Source organism: Diadema antillarum, unplaced genomic scaffold (genome assembly GCF_040938485.1).
Source record: "Diadema antillarum isolate AM-2024a unplaced genomic scaffold, OU_Dant_1.0 seq00000773_RagTag, whole genome shotgun sequence".
Classification (NCBI taxonomy): domain Eukaryota; kingdom Metazoa; phylum Echinodermata; class Echinoidea; order Diadematoida; family Diadematidae; genus Diadema; species Diadema antillarum.
In genome coordinates, this window is record NW_027271662.1 from 509653 (window position 1) to 528179 (window position 18527).

At 38.3% G+C, this 18527-nt stretch overlaps 1 non-coding gene across 1 annotated transcript; it reads left to right on the plus strand.

The window, feature by feature from the left end:
• The first annotated feature begins 927 nt into the window (after window positions 1-927).
• Trnag-ucc (transfer RNA glycine (anticodon UCC)) lies at window positions 928-999 on the plus strand. The gene has a single exon. It is a non-coding gene; the product is annotated as a tRNA-Gly (tRNA).
• Window positions 1000-18527: the final 17528 nt, after the last annotated feature.

Sequence of the window (18527 nt, forward strand, 5' to 3'; positions counted from 1 at the left end):
TCCAAAAGTCCTAAATCTATTTACTTGTGAATCATTGTAAAATATATTTTTGTGTGTGCATGCTTTTTCGGTGTAAATTCGAACTCGGAAAGCACACATTCTGTTTAGAAGAGTGTCAGGATGACGTGATAATAATATGTACCTGATAAATCACAATGCAATGATGAATGATTACTCATCGGGGAAGCTTACGTCAGCTTTCTATTTACGGTTATTTTCGTGTAACAATCTGATATATCGAACGAATGTCGATAATGACACGAGTTGGCAGCATACAGTGGCTGGCATACCATATTCGTTTCTCACAGCTGAACCTGAAGATGGCTCTTTTAGATGATATTGTGGTGAACGCCAAGCTCACGTGTTGCCAGTTATTACACATATAAGCGAAATTTTGCAGCTACTGATAGTATACTATCTGTATTTGGGTACAGTATCAATCAGCTCACGGTCCTAAGCTAGTCTTCAGGACCGAGGTATGGCAGAATTCAAAGAAAAAATGTAATGTTGTACCAAACCAACAGCAACGAATCAAAACGAGGTCGTCCGCAATCTAAATGACACAAATATCATGACAACTGTAAGTGAGGAGACTCTCACTCCATCCCCTCCCTCTCTATCCCTCTTCGCTCTTCATGATTGAATTCAAATAATTTATAGTTATCGGTTTACATTGAAAAAGATGAGCACAAATTGTTGTAGATAATATTATACATATATATATATATATATATATATATATATATATATATATTATAATTTATAGTTATCGGTTTACATTGAAAAAGATATGAACAGAAATTATTGTATCTTATATATATATATATATATATATATATATATATATATATATATATATATATATATTTGAGTTGAAAGGTTGGTCCGTCGGGTATTCGAGCTTGGGTCTGCCTGAATCGCTATGACGTCTCCGTGGCCGAGCGGTTAAGGCGTTGGCGTTCCATGCCAAAGACCCGGGTTCGATTCCCGGCGGAGACCAAATTTTCAACTCTTGCTCTTTTCCAAAAAGGAGGAACAGTAAGAGGACTAACGATGTCAAAGCTACGCACCGATTTCTCCTTCCTTCCTCATATCTCACACACACACACACACACATATATATATATGTATATATATATATATATATATATCGACCAATTATCATAAAAACTATTGTATCATGATATATATGAGTCTAATGCCATTTAAGGTTCTTTTTTATCACATATATATTATGATACAATAGTTTTTTATGACAATTGGTCGATAATGAAATTACGAATAATGTTTAACGAATGTTAGAGAAGAATAATTTTTTATATAACTTTCATTCATTATTTCTTTTTTTACATTTCCAACAGAAACACATTGTACTTTACAGAAATCGAGTTCATAAATCAACATTACAATATACAATCAATGATAATCTAAGTAGATATTATATCATAGTTTTTGTACATTATTTTGTAACGAAAATATGAAAGCAAAAACAAGCAAACAGTAACACAGAAACTTCATTAGCATGATAATAGGACTTTTCGTCAACGGCTTTCTCATCTCCGTATGTTTCTTGGACTCGTTTGCTAACGGCGTGCTCAGCACAGCTTTGTACAGCTTAACACTTCACGTAGTGTTAACCCTCACAAAGCTAGTTCGCTATCACATGTTTGAAACTTTCAGTGAGATTATCCCACTTCTGTGAAAGGGTGAGATTAGATGGAGGGGGATAAGCTTAATGCAAGCCTGTAAATAGCGAGGACAAGGGGGATCAAAATGACTGATATTACACACTTGAAAAGTAGCGCCTATAGGCAAGAGCTTTGCATCAAGAAAATAGCAAACAACAACAACAACAACAAAAGTCTGATATTTTATTAGATAAGGTGTGTTTGCACATTTTTACGTATGGAACCTTGGCATAATCTGTCATGGACATCTTTGGTTTATCATTCGTGACTATTTCACATCAATGACGTCAAAATTCTTCAGTTAGAAGATAAAAATGAAGCCACACACACACACACACACACACACACACACACACACACACACACACACACACACACACACACACACACAAAATCAGATTTCAGGGATTAACAAGCTCATCATTATACATTGGATAATACGAATTGTGCATGCCTGATGGTAATGATGCCCGCAGTAGTGTTCTGAACTTAGTCTTTTTCGGAAGAAGCTGAAATTACGGATATGCTAATATCTTTACGTGCTAATGATACTGAGAATAATGAATTCAGATAAAAAATATATTAGTCAAGCCAGTTGCCAGTTGCCAGTTGCCAGTTGCCAGTTGCCAGTTGCCAGTTGCCATTTGCCAGTTGCCAGTTGCCAGTCATACATTTTTAGATTCACACAAAGTCATCATATTTGACTGTATCAGACATTTTTTAATATTACATAATTGACAATTTTTTGTTTTGATATCACCTGATTTGTCACTTTGACCAGAACTACTCTAGTTAATTGTTGTTGCCGGTGGATTTTGCCTGTAGAGCGATTAATCCACCGAAGAGCTGTGAAAATACAACCGTATAACATGTGTAAGGCTACTTCTTTAAGCGCTCGACGCCATGCATCCACGTTTTTTTACCGGTAACCAAGTTGAGTAACACAACGTAATGAGGAGAAATGTAATTTCCTGCCCCAAACAACAAAAACATAAGTGGCCTTTGAGCTGGAATTTAAAGTAACATTTAATTCTGTATTAAAGTAACATTCAATTCTGTATTAATGTTTACTTAAATGCAGTGATGTGAAGCAAATACAATAACGGAAAGTTCAGTAAAAAAAAAAAAAAATCCGAAAGATATGCAAAAAGTGAAATCCTCACGTATTCACTAAACAGTGACTGAAAAAAAATGGTAAATCGACCCTAAAGTGATAATAAATCTATATTGTATTTGTATGATATGATGAGGCCAAAATGCAAGAGTTTTGTGGCCATGGCATCACTACCTCATCTGCCTTGCATTTTAATTGCCATGGGGAGCTTCTATTCCTCCCTCTTAAAGATATGTACTGCTTTACCGTTCCAAAATTTTCTTGGACTTTGTCCGATTCTATGGGTATGCTTTTTTATTACCATATAGGTTGTTCTTTTTTTTTTTAATTTGCCGTTCGTCTTTCATTGACGTCAACCAACATGTAAGCTTCGCTTCAAAACGGTAGTGACCGTGCTAGAAGCCTCCAAGGTTTTGTCAAGACAGCCCAGGGCAACAGAACATGCAAATGAGCCAAGTTTCATCTCCAGCTACCTCAGAACTTGGCGAAGAAAATGACAATTGCTGGCATTTAATCTTTTTTTAATCTTGCGGTGCATATCAGTGCTTGATAAATGTTGTATACCAATTAATGAATGGTGTTGTGTTCATCTTTTCTTTTCTTTTTCTTTTTCTTTGGATATATCACCTATAGTGTTACATAAGGAGTGTAATCTTTGTCTTTATATCGTCTTTATTTTGCTTTTTTTTTACACATTATGTGTCTACATTATAAAGCAGTCCGGGCCCCGACGAGGCATTCCAATTTAAGAGAGAGACTATAATATATGCCTATGATAAGAGTGCACTTTTCTGACACGGTTCATTTCTATCACATGAAATGAAAATACACACTTTAATCAGAGATTGGTCTACGCACGTTTGTCGAATCTGGGTGGCAAGCATTCGTCATCAACACAGGTCATAATAATACCATCTCATGGGGGACTATTCATTATGCAGATAAAAAAGGTATGCGATATATACATACAACTCACGATATCTCTTAGAGGAGAACTTCCTGATAACCTAACGCAGGAATCACCATTTTAACACGATCCACATTGAAAAGCTTTTGTGAAAGTTACAAATGATCAAGCTATCACGAAGAAACTGACTGACTGATCAGTTAGAAGCAACATGAACTTCTTTTCACTGATATATTATAATGTTCTCCATGCGCTGAACTATTTTTGTCTGAAGCAGGTGCGTCTACACGTCTAATGTCTCTCGTTCTGTGTTCGTCGTATAAAATATGATTAGATCATAATTACGACCCCTTTAAGTGAGGATTACTGCTTGTGAACATTTTTTTTTCTGCAACTCGCTGTCACGCCGAGCGCTTAGAGGCCAAAGAAGGTTCTCAGTTACAACACCGACTTGTGTCAGTCTAGTGCTCACAAGTTCAATTCCTTTCAGCAAATCCTATTTCAGTTTTAAAGGTGGCAATCCTGTATACCAACTTGTCACTCGAATTTTGCACCTTCTGATTGTATCATAAATAATCGATTAAACATCTTCGGGGAAAAAAATTGATGCTGACCATGGAGTTTCACAAGGACTCATCGAGTGAAGTCCAAAAGGGTCGGCATTCGCGATATTCGTGGAATCAAACGGTGTAGTACTTCCTAGTGAAAGTTGGCGAAGACAGTGTGAAGCTCGAAAGAGGTTTGAGTGAGGGTGAGGAGCCCTTGGGTGATCTTAGAGCGCTACATATTGGCACTTGGATGTCAGCTATCTGGGACATGGATCCGTGCTGGCACCTTGCGATGCACCACTTATAGTCGAGAAAAGAACTCAGATCAAACACAGCTGTGAATCGTTTGACTCGGTAAATGTCCTCATGGGAAGAACGAATCTTCGTTGAAGAAAAAGGCGAGTTTGGGGAATTCATGGAAACTTGGCGCACCTAGGGCGATATCCGAGGGATCTTAATTCTTTTCTTTATCACTTCTCAACTTTGTTTTGGCATTGTTATTCTTTTTATACATATAAGTTGGGCTTGCATCATGCTAACGTATGTTGGCTTCCAGCGTCAGCAGAAGACGTTCTTCGAATGCTAATAGCAAGATATGTCACTGCAATCGCCGAGCAAGTAATTCGTATGCCCTGGACGCTATCAAATATTGACATCTCCCTTCTCATTCTCCTTACTTGCGACCGTGTTCCATCCACATACATATTGTTTCCATAGCGACTGGAGAACGAAAAGTGAGAGCACTGAAGAAGTGCGTCTAGAGGAGGAGTTCGACTTCGGCGAAAGGTTGGGAATAGCAGAGGCAACCATTTCAGAAACCAATTGGTAAGTTTTTTTATCTTATGTAATGCTTGTCAATATTACACCAGAAATAATTATATCAAATGAATCTGGTGGTATGCAAGAGACCTGTGATCGCTGCATTTGCCAGGGACGTGTGATTTTTTTGTTGTTGATTGTTTGACGTTAAAACTGGAGGAAACATAATACGTTTGGTCTTTACATATAGATTTCTAAATGAATGAGAGGAATACGTCGTGGTATCGGATGCGTTTTTCGTCGATTAAAGCAACATACATGTATTATATCTGCCTTCTTCTCCTGTTAAAAACAGAAAACATAGTCCAGAATTTAGTAGTCCTCTTCAACCAATCATCTCAATCACCACCAAAATACCTTCACACTATGGCTGGGACATCAGGGTAACGTTGTCAAAGTTCAATTTAAAGAATCTTGTTGCCTCCAAGGCACTGTATCATCTCGGAGCAGATGAAGTTTCAGGCATCGTTGAATTTTTGATAGATATGCTTGTAGCGAAGACAGAGCAGATTTGAAGGTATACATTTAGTAGAAATTAAAACATGCGTGCGAATGGCTGGATTAATGAATGTGTCTTTGAATAAACGACAATATAAAAAAAAAAATGACTGGAACGTATAAAACAACCTTAACAGCGTTTAGGAATTATCAATGAATTCACGCATATACCTGTCGATTGGGCGGTTCTTTTATAAATTCTCATTTTCGGTAATTAAAAAAAAAAAGTTATTGTTCACAATGTAACATATCAATGGTCTGGTTTGTAATAGACTCTATTTCCTCTAACAGTCTTAACAATAGCATATCTATCAAAATAGGGAAGAGATGTTTCTTCATCAGTATAAGGAAGAAGTTTGTGTTCAATCACTTAAGAGCAAAATGTAGGACACATTAACCCTTAGGGTGTATGTATATCATGTATCTATATATAGGTATCATACACCGTGAACGACACTGCATTGTACTGAGCAAGCGAGTGGTTTCCTTACTCGCACCCCCACTGTCATTTTATTAGCTCGATTCCTTAGAAACCTTACTAATCTGTTACATGATGCATTATATTGAGCTTTAGAGTGACAGGCATTTCGAGACATCAACTCCCTTCCCTGTCACGCAGTCTCGCCTACGGAGTTCGCTGCGGCTAGACCTTCGATGCGTCAATCATATCAACGTGATGAAACGTGTACAAAAATATCATTCCCCCATCCCCCCCCCCCCCCCGCCCCCGTTCCCAATTTCATCTTTTACAGCCCAAGTTCAGCTGTTCTTCTTCACGTTGCTGGATAATGCATTTTTATCCGGAACGAATAGAAACAACTTAAAGGTGCAGACAACACTCTTACAGTGCACACGTTACAGCAAGGAACAGAAAAGAAGAATGCTGACATTATTAATGTAAATATATGCAACCGTTGTTGTGAGATATTAGATTCTCAAAGAATATTGCTAACTGATTTATCAAACTGAACACAGATTGGAAGTTCTTGAAAGAAGATTAGCCAGTTACCCAGACACATGTACACATCAGTGAGGAGGGAAATATCTAAAATACAAAACGACCACTGTCCTCAACCCTCATGATACCATTTCTAAGCGAATCCTCTCTTAGTCATGCTTACGAAAGTAGAAAAAAAATAACTGCAAAATATACAGTTCAAAACACGGTTTGCCCTTGCTCAGATTGTAGCGTGCGAACCGCAGGGTACACTATAGCAGAAAAGTTGTTGTCAGGTTCATGCATGCAACACGTAGAGGCACAAGGGTGGTCTACAGAGTTCTGATTGACTCTACTAATGGAAAATATAGTTATAGAGGCTAGGAATGATCGTAATCATTTAATTTTGTCTAGATACACTCCATCTTCAAGTATTTCATCAACCTTTTGCTTTTCTTCCATTTTCGAAGTACCTCCCAAACTCCTCTTATTCTGTTCATAGATATTACACGCGACTTTATTTTACTGCTGCCATTGCGCCCTCAGCTTTGAAAGTCTGCGCTCTTTCTGCGAAATTATGCTGTTTAGTCTCAGGCACATTATGCATAATGATACAAAGCGATAATGTCATCGCCTTAAAACTGTACTTCGGGGAGGGGGGGGGGTGCACAAAGGTACTAGAAAATCGTTCTCATTAAAAACGCTACCTGTAAGACCATATCTTATACAAAGCAGCCGCTTATTAAAACTTATTACAACTTTAGAATAATTATGGTGCTTTTTTTTACAACGAATTCAAATGTAAAAAATTACATTCCTAGTGAAGATTTATGTGCAAGCGAATAAGAGACTTACGGGGCTACGGCACCACCTAATCTACTTTGCATTTATGATGGATTTTGACCGATATTTCTGTTTTTGTGGAATGTGTACGTGTCAGTCATTGTTCCACAACTTCCTTAATAATGTACCATCACCGTTATATATCTGGTATACCTAGATTTTACTTGTAGACCTTTCTATTAAGATCAAGTTGCAAATAGAGCGGATATTAAACGAATATCTGTTGGGGAGCCTGGGTGTGGTAGTAAATTGGTACACAATTTTAGTTGTGTTATAGAAATATTGATTGAGTATTATTATAATTGTACCAGCAACGAAACTTACACAAAAACAGCAATCAAAAAAAATTAACTTTAATCTGCCTTAACCCTAACTGCACCGGGGGGGGGGGGGGGGGGGGGGGGCCCCCCCCCCCCCCCTCCTCCATCTTTTGGCCATTGCATCGCGATCGCTGGGAATTTCGGAATCTCGCTTCATGACTTTTTCCCCTGAAGTCTTGCGCACATTTTGATACCACATTTGTCCATATCGGACCTACCTATCGGGTGTTATGGGCCAATTAGTATGCGCATGTCATTAAAACGGCTAATCGCTGCATATATTTGTGTACAGGTACATACTGTCAATAGACCATGGCTTGCATTACTTTATAAATTTTGCTCAGGAATTGGTTTTCCACTTGGTTCATGCTTCTATATTGTTCTGAAATAAATTAGGCAAAGTTTAGAAACAATGATATACATAAGGAATATAAAACAATAGAAAACCTAAGAAATAAAAACAATACAAAACATAACAAAAAAGTTGTTTTTTTCTCGTTTTTTTTTTCTCTCTCTAATTTATTTCACATTTGGGAAACATTATTCTTCATTATTACACAGTTTTCATGTAATTTTGTACTTGTTTAGGCTGAAATTATGAAAATTTTCCCCAAATGCATAAAATACGCATTATGAATAATTGATTAGCTAATTATGCAAAAATTTTGCATAATTGATTAAAATAAATTACACCATCAGATTCAGCACGCGAAGATCTATCAGCATGCAAATTTTCAAGTTCATCGGACATTGCGTTTCCGAGATCAATGGGGGGGGGGGGGGCCTCCCAGGCCCCCCCCCCCCCCAGTATTTTCATGGAGCCAAATATCCCAGTACAGTTAGGGTTAAATACACAATAATTATTCATCCAATATCAGAAGTTTACAGGCGTTACCTTGTTATCTTGGGTGCACGTGATGAGCTCGACACCCTCGAGTCATACAGCCCATGAGTCATACATCCCATGAGTTATACAGCTCACGAGTCAGACAGACAATAAGTGAACAAGGCCCACGAGCCCGACACCAACTAAAAAAGACCCACGAGCTATACAGTCCACGAGCTAGACATCATGCAAATTGGTCCATGAGCTTGTAACTAGTCAAATGAGGCCCATGAGCTCCACCGTAAAGGCAAGAAAGGCCCACAAGCTCGACATTACAGCACGGAGCATAACGTATGCAGTGTCGACCTCATGGGCCTTATAAACCTAGTGTCAAGCTCATGGGCCTCATTTGCCTGCCTCTTAGGTCTGTTTTTCTTAGCTTCTAGCCAGTGGGCCTGTTTTACATGCTGTCGTGCGCTGTATGGATCGTGGACCATTTTTCATTGTCTATAGCTCGTGGGCTGTATGACTCGTGGGTGTCGAGCTCTTGGGCTAACCACGTTATCTTTGCTCTCGACGGCTTGACGTTGGCATCAATGAAATGCTCGCAAATCCTACAGACAAATTATGATATCAACATGCAATAAATTTGAATACACTTCAATCATATTTACATTGACCTGTGTAACATAGGGTAGGGGAGAGTGGGGTAAGACGGACCCCTTAACTTTGGAGGCTTGTCATTCTATAACGTAGATTGATTTGAATATTGTTCTTTAGTGTATATGATGTGGCCACGTATCACCCACCTACGCCGACGAAACTGAGCAATATGCTTTATTATTTGAATAAAATCCCAATATATATTTTTTTCACCATGGGCCGTTTTACCCGAGGCCTCGGGTAAGAGTGGCCATATGGGGGCGGCAAAACAGATCACTAGGTCCGTTTTGCCCCGAGCGGTTCAAAAACAAATTACGAAGAAGAAGAAAAAAGAAGCAACGTTTGTTTCTTTGTGTTCTTTCAAAGGTATCAATAGATCACCAAACAAACAACTGTTCAGCAAGTTTTAACAGCATGAGAACACATAAATACAACAAAACTCCATGAAACATGACAATGTGCAAACATCTTGAACACCAATTTTCGCATCTGTTAAATCATCTTAAACACAGATTCACTGAATTTGACACTTGTAATTCCTGCCACTCCACAAGTAGTCCACATAACCAAATTCATGGCTATTTTCTCCCTTCTCCCTAAATCTTTTGTGTCAAAACAATAATATCAGTTGAATCACAAAATGAATGAACATTGGCTGAAACGAATTGAACACAGTGATTTATAGTTAACACAGCGTACTTTCAACGATGCTCAAGCTATACAGTGTAGTAACTGTTAACGTGGAGACAAAATTAATGCTTAGTTAAAACTGGCTTAAAGAGCGCATACTATACTCACTCTGCTGATGACAACAAAAAATCAACTCAGCAAACAACTCACAACAACTTATTGTATTTGAAACGACCATGCAGAGTAGAACTATTAAAAAAAATAATAATCCTGTTTTTCCGACTAAGTCAAAGATCAATTAACATCCTGTTTTATTTTGCTGCTATCCCTTTATCAATATTTGTTGTACAGCTATAATATATCCAATTGTTCGACCAGACCATCCATGTATAATTGCATGGTTAAATTTCATGTCAGTGTTGTGTTGTTTCTTTTCACCATTCCCCCTATTCTTTATTCTATTCGTTGCCTTATGAAATTAACCAAACATCAAACTGCATTCTGGCTCTTCATGATTAACCCTATGATAGTTATTTATATAGTCATGTATGCTTATGTGGCCTTTATGGCCTCTATCATGTCATGTGATCTCCATGAATTCCTCGTCGATTTTCTTACTTCACCTTGACGTATGACTTCCTTAGAGGTCAGGAAATGGTAAAAGAATACCATGATCTATTTAATAACGCAATTTGTAACCAAAATCAATGTACAATTACTACATGGGGTAAGAAGGCTCGTGGTCCTTTTTGGACACTCAAGGGAGAGCCATCTTACCCCACAGTGACTTTCACGCATATCAAGACACGATACAACTGAAGTTTACAAGACAGCTGATTCTTTTCCCGCACAGTGCGATCACCAATATTCACATTATCCATCCTAACCGAATGGTACAATTTGCTGTAGTAATGTCTATAATATGAACCCTTATGGTGTATACGCACTTTCCTTACATCAGGGGGTGATTGAAACATATTGTGTCATGTGATTTTCTTAGACTTCAAGGTTTTTTCGTGAAATTTTTACAAGCATCCTTGCTAACCATGGGCAATCACGGCATATCATTGATCAGCCGCAAGTGTAAGTGATTAAGCAGTTAGAGGGGGTGATCCGTCTTACCCGCTGTGCTCTTCTTACCCCACTTTCCCCTAATTGTTCCTGATAATCAGAACGCTAGACCGAAACTTGTCCAGAATACCACAACTAATGTCCCAGATGGTTTCAACTACTAATGAAATTTATTCAGCGCGTTTAGACTTCAAAAAGATCATGTCCTAGGTTTTTAGAGACAATAGTATTCACAAATTTGGACCCGTTACAGTAAACCAGCATATTCCGTTCTCATCATAATTACATATTACAGACTTGAGCCGATAACCTACAGTTGATATGGAGGCTATGCCATCTCTACAGACCGTATGGAAGAACTCCTATTGTGAGTCTCTCCCACTTCTGGTCCTGGACCTTCACAGAGGCTGTTCCACTCTCCCACACAAATCTGCCGGATGTGACACCCACGTGACATCGTTGGATATCCCATCCGACACAAAATGGAGCGTCTTGAGGAGGGTGTCGTCAACCAAGGTAAGTACAATCATGTATTACACCTATATTGAATCCAGTGGCGGATCCGGGGAGGGAGGGGGCGCCAGGCGCCTCTTTAATTTCTTTTCTTTTTTTATTAAAAAAAAAATATGTAAAAAAATTGAAGGGGCGCCTCTGGTGCCCCACCCCCTTTTTTATTTGTTTTTTTATTCTTTTATAAATAAAAGTATGCACAAGAGCAATCCGGAAGTGGAACCTCGCTTTGTGCCCCCCCCCCCCCACCACCCCTTTACGGAATTCCTGGATCCGCCCCTGAAACCATGCACCCACGGTGTCGAGTGTAAACAGTATGAATATGAATGAATAGCATTGTCCTACAAATATATTATCGTGTGTAAATGTATGTATGTATGTATGTAGGCCCTATGTGTGTCTAATTATGTATATGTGAATGTGAGTATGAGTTTGTGCATGCGTGTGGGATTGTACTATATGTGTTTCTGTATTTTGTGTGTTCTATGTATGTTGAACTTAGCATCACATTTCGCAGTTTTGAACAAGTTCAAATTTTCTTTGCGACAAGAAAAACTGTTTGCGACAATAAAAACCGTTTGCGAACTTTCTTGCAACTGTTAACGAACCTTTTGCAACCCTTTACGAACCCTGGCGAAATCCCAAATTCGCTACGTTCGCAAACGTTCACCGCTCAGTGGGATACCCCCTTGAGCGGTAGCAGCAGCCTGGCAAAGCAGCTCTTCAAGGATAGCAGCACGTTGAGCCTGCAGAAATTTATTTCCATATACTGGAAATCCATCTTAAACGGTTGTCAAAAGAGATCTGAATTCAGTGGAAGGTTGTATGTTCGTTTTATGGGTCTGACTATACATAATCGCGTGGTACTTTTCTAGGTCCCAGAACATTCGCAAATTTTCGCAAAGGATTTGCAAACAGTTGCTAATATTTGCAAAACTGTCGCTAACATTTGCAAAATTGTCGCTAACATTTGCTAACAGTCGCTAATAGTCGCCACCTGTATTTCGCAAACACTTTCGCAAACATTCGCTCAAGTGTTGCTAATTGTCGCTAAACGTCGCTAAGAGTCGCTAACTGTCGCTAATGGCAGAAGCGAACCTTGATTTTTTTCGCAAACATTCGTCAGAAAAGTTGGCGAATCTCAAATTCGCTACGTTCGCAAACGTTCGCCGCTCAGTGAGATACCAGCCTTACGGTATGATACTGAAGTATAAATTATACGTAGGTGGTGCATGATCTCGATCCAATACTCATTCACCACAAGATGGCAGCAAACAAAATGATGCTTGTTGACCAGATAACGCATGAGCTCTGTGTTCGATCGTCTGCAACAGTCGTCTGCAACAGTCTTTTGCATTGTTGTCGATATCGACGTAGTGTTACATCATCCAACATGCTCGCACTTAGCAAGGAGCTTCTGAAGCTCCTTGCATTTAGCAAGCTATGTCTATGTCTTTGCACCCCCTCCCCCTCCCCGTGTACTGAGACTTGGAATTAGCGTCTGAATAAATGTGTTATAATTCTGAATTATCGGAGAGTTCATCTGATCATAAAGGGTCTCGAATTTCTTTTCTTCTTCTCTGTTATTATCGTTGTTGTTGTTGTTGTTGCTGTTGCTATTATTGTTAGTGTTATCATTATTATCATCATTATTATTCTTATTATCAGTACTGCCATTTTTATCATTGTTATCTCTATCATCACAAGATCTATCTCGAAGATCAATTTCAAGCCAAGTTCTATCCTAGAACCTTAGACTTCTGCTACTTTTCTGAGGATTCCCGCCGTGCCAAGCAATGTTGCCTTTTGGAGTGTCTGCACTCGGTCGAGCATACGGGCCACGTTATCCAAGTAACGTCGTAGCTGCTTTGGAATTGTTCCGAGTGGACCACCTTCTCCACAGGCGGCGAAAATCTCTGGCCAGGTCCTGGTACTTTGATTCCATCTTTTGCTTCTCCTTATCGGCTACTTGGCTGTCTCTCCCAGTGCAGCGACATCGACGATTGTGCACATCTTCCAAACCTTTTCTACTTTTCTACGATGACGCATATGCTACATGTATAATTATGATATTGTGAGTTTAAACATCTAAATCCCACAGGAATTTTCACTTGGGTCATTTTCGGTAACTTTCTGTAGATCGTGCACATAGTATGTCATTTGCTCCCACATGATATTTCATGTTTTCTTTTGCAAAGCTCCCAGTAAATCATTTGTGCCAGTTTGTCATGTCGCCTTAAGGCCTTTGTACTCTTTCAGCGCCAGTTTACTACAGCCTCATACGATGTACGTGTTGCACTGTCTCGTCTCTTTCTCGGCATATTAGGGAGCTTTAAATTTTAGACGCGCGGACGTTCAAAGGGAAAGAAACATGATCTGAGTGTGCGCAGTCGCGCGGGTCAAGTTGACGCACGCTTCTGCGCACGCTCAGATCATGTTTTTTCCCTCTGAACGTCCGCGCGTCTAAAATCTAAAGCTCCTATCCTGCACGGTGGCATTCACATCCCTTCTTTGTCCATTGGCTTTTAGAGCATTCGTCGACAGTCCTTTTTCTTTTGAGTGGGTATAATACCTATTTTTTTCCCCGCAGAATATGTACACTGTATAGGTATGTCCTGTTAATGCCTCTTCTTGTACTGATCATATAGACATGAACATGCTGTTATTCTTTCCTTCCTGTGTATCATTCTATAAAATGCGTGTCTAATTTCATACATTAACTTGTATATTCTGTTGCAAAATAATAATAAAGAAAATGAATTACAAGAAAATTAAACATGCAGAAATCAGCATGACATAAAGCAATTATAGATCGTATTAATGTATACATAGGTCACATTTGTTTCTCAATTATTAGATTTTGTCCAGTCACCATTGTAGGAATAAGGCAGAGGAGTGGGCCCACCCACTGTGCACCTGGTCAAAGGCAATTCGTTTCCATAGTAACCGTTTCCTCCATCTCGTCATCACGCAGTTATCTGGAGTGGTGTTAATTCGTCGCTCGTTTCCCAAACATCCTATCACTGCATTCTCGGTCATGATTCATCTTGTTTCGTTCTCGTCTGCAAGAAGTTTACTAGATATGATTGAGAGCAGCAGCCATAACTGCTGGACACATCCGCCCATGGAGGCGGTCATATGCATGATGCGTAGTATGCATAAAATGAACACTATACCCATAGATATAGATATTATCTAAATCTTAAAGGGCAACACTACTCTAGGGTGAATCTTACTTTCATACAGAGTAAACACGAGTAAAAAGAAGAGATGAAGTTTCACAGACAAATTGCATAAAAATATGATTTTTTTTTGGCAAAGTCTCTCATATTTCCAAGAAACAGTTATTCAATCACATAATGCAAATGAGAAGAAGTAATCGTAACTTAAAATCATTCACTTGCAAGGCTGAAATTGCTTTGAACGTACACTTCCAAAATTTGCAGGTTACAGTATTACTGTAAATTTGGCAGAGTATATTCAATTCAATTCAATTCAGTTCAATTCAATTCAATTCAATTCAATTCAATTCAATTCAATTCAATTCAATTCAATTCAATTTAATTTAATTTAATTCAATTCAACTCAATTCAATTCAATTCAATTCAATTATTTTTTTATACTTCTCGTATATGAATATTACATCAGAAATAATTATACAGGTTCTTTTTTACCTTGTAAACAATGTGCAAAAACAAACAATGATGGCAATAACACATCAATTGTAATGATGACTGGTCGAAATCGAGATGGGGTAGAACAAAGAGAAGTATGACGGGACCTACATGAAAGCAAGCTTGTTTGGCTGTAAGCCCCGAGAAATCAGTGTTTGTGATAAAGAAACGGTGAACGGATAGAAGATAAGACCAGGCGAGTTAATGGTACCAAATAAGAAAAGCTGGATATGCCTATGTGATTAAAAAAAAAAGAAGAAAAAAAATACTAGAATGTGAATCATTATTGTGAACGAGCTATCATTTGTTTCCGGAGTAGAACATGATTTGTTTATAAAGCCTGCTTTGGTATACATCATAAACTGCTGTTGCATTAAAACTACCACAAGGTTATGTTCAGTAAAACACAAAAAGTAGCATGTACAGCTATTAAGTCATTTGGTGCCTGCCTTCAAGCTCTGGATAGAAAGTGAGAGAGAGGTAGACTTTGGTAGAGGGAAGGAGGAAGAGAGGGAAACGAAGTAGAGTGTGGAATTGCCAATGATGAATTCGGAGAACCTGACGGCAAGTCCCAAAACGCAATCTGCAGCGGGTTGACAAGAATGGTTAATCGGACAATAACATACCACAATATTACATAAGACATTACAAATTTATTCAGTATAGGCGTTTTCACATCAGCCCGATGTTTCGAAATAGCGCGCTATTTTCTGACTTGGGAAATTATCCCGATAGCGAACTCGCGCGCTATTTGATAATGTTCAGGCTTATGTGAATACGAAATGAAATAGCGCGCTAATTTGCGATCGCGAAAAATATCTCGAGCTTGGATTTTTATCGGAGTGATGTGAAAACGCCTAATGATTCTTTTAATTTGCATTTGAAGGAATGTAATTTTATATGGTATGTAATGTAAGGAATGTAATTCTATAATTATGGTAATCATTCAACCTTTTCAAGTAATATAGTAATATTGTGACCATTTGCAGGTGGGTTGGCGTCAAGACCCTGGAATATTACTGACTTATCTCCCCCGGACATATTTCAGGTGACATAGACACCATAAACGTGACTTAGTTAATGTGGCTTTAATGGTATTCCTCTGAGACTATTGGACATTAAATGGTTTATGAGTGTGTGTGTGTGGTTTTTTTTTTTCATATATTTCTAACCTTTTCCTATAGCCATTATTTTCTTTTTCTCTCGTTGTTGTTCGTCGGTTTGATCTGCTCAGTTGTGTTTTCTCGTCGTCTGACTTTCCCGTTCGCTGTGATAGAAAATGTTAGGGTGTGTCAAATTATAATATAAAAGAAACGAGTTTCCGCTGCAATGAAAATGGTTACAATGTCATGTAACTGTGCGTAAAACACCAGCACACACACATGTACGCATCATCACACAAATCAGATAAACACACGATAATTTGTAAACAGAGAGATAGAAAAACAGACAAAAATCAACAAACACAAAGAAATACTAATGAGAGATATGAAAAACGTCGTTCATTTGGACGTCAAGTTTACGAAGATACAAACGGGCAGAAAAACACAACAACAACAGGGTCATCCACTTTCGGAGCGTCCGATGTTTCAGCCTGAATCTGTTATCTCTAGAAAATTTCCTCATCCATGTTCAATACTGAGTATATTATTAACACTTCGGTTTCTAATGGAGAAGGGGAAATGGCATGTTGACAGATGAATACACTCCAGAGCACCCTCTACGTCTATTGTGAAGAAGGCAATACGAAGTTCCTTGTAGGGAGTCAAATTCTCTACTTTATGAAGTTTGACTTGTGATTTCCCAAGCCAAAGATAATCGTTAAAAAAAGCAACCCAACACTCTATATAACTCTTTGACAACCATGTACATAGTAAATACTACAGGTACGAATTTGGACATAAATGGGCTAATATAATCATGCATTTTGGTCTTGAAACGACATTTTTATGGTCATATTATAATCTACTTCTGTTCTCACATTTCATCAACACACTAAGTGACTATTATCATAGTGCTGTCTGTCTTGCTGATCTAAAATCAATCTCAATGTAGCCTCGTCAAACAGCTCTTAGCTTTGAAAAACGATCATCATTCTATTCTTACCGAGGAAATGCCCATCTTTATACATTGCTTGTGTGCATGAGTAGCTTTTTTCCAGGTCGGCAGTGTTGTCCATGTCAAGTTATCCATCTTGCTATCCTGCATGCTTGGTGCGTTTAGCTTTCGGTCACTTCTCTATTTTGTTTTGACTCACACCCCCCCCCCCCCCCTCTCTCTCTCTCTCTTTATCTGTATATACATTATGTATAATTGTACATATATTTCTTTCTGAATTTTTATGTATTTGTATACATAACAAGAAGAAGTCTCGAGTACGCCAATCGTTATACACTGACGAAGACCTGAGGCGGGCCGAAAATTTTGTGAATAAAAACCTTGTTGGATCTACAAATGGCGTACTCCAGACTACTACTACTACTACTACTACTACTACTACTACTACTACTACTACTACTACTACTACTACAACTACTACTACTACTTCTTCTTCTTCTTCTTCTTCTTCTTATATATATATATATATATATATGTATATATATATATATATATATATATATATATATATATATATATATATATATATATATAGATATAGATAGATAGATAGAGAGATAAACAAGCATGCTTGTACTTTTCAGTGCAATTACTAATTCTGCTGATATCAAAAGAAAGGACATTATCTCGTCTTACATGTCTGAGTCTGATGAGTTTTGATCGCTCCGGAATCCTCTGGTAATACATACAAACATCTTCACCCGGGGTGTCAGGATATTACGGGATTAGTGCGCTAAATAATCGCCACCAATGGCTTCGCGAGTGACATTTCCTGAACCGACTATTTGGGGCAAGAAAGTTGGCACTAGCTCTATATGCAGACAGGTAACATTGCGCATCGAAATTATGTAGCATTTGCTTAAAAATCACCAGCGATACAACTCTTTACACTTTCTGCGGATTCAAGTTTGACTAGGCTGACTACTGATGACGTGATGACAATATATTGTTGTAATTGTCGTATCGTTGGGTATTCATCGCGTTTGTTCTTTCCTCCTTTTGGATTGGACGGTGGTTGTTGTTGTTTTTATTTTGAATCATGTTGACCCATTTAGTTATGTAACCATGCCCGTCTTTCGTTATCAACTTGTATGTATTACCTTTGAGGCATCGCATTTTTAAAGAAATGACGAATTGAAAACGTGTGGTGAAAGCGAAGTTGTACCCACCGCCGACAGGGATGTATGCCACTCGAAATAGAATAGATTATAATGCGAACAAATATTGTTTATTCTACAAAATGATCAATGACCTTAAGTGAATCTCAACCACGGGGATAACGCCGGGCAAATATTGTTTCGATTCATTCAATTCATTTATTTTTCATTTTCATTTTTCTTCCAACAAAACATAACACATAG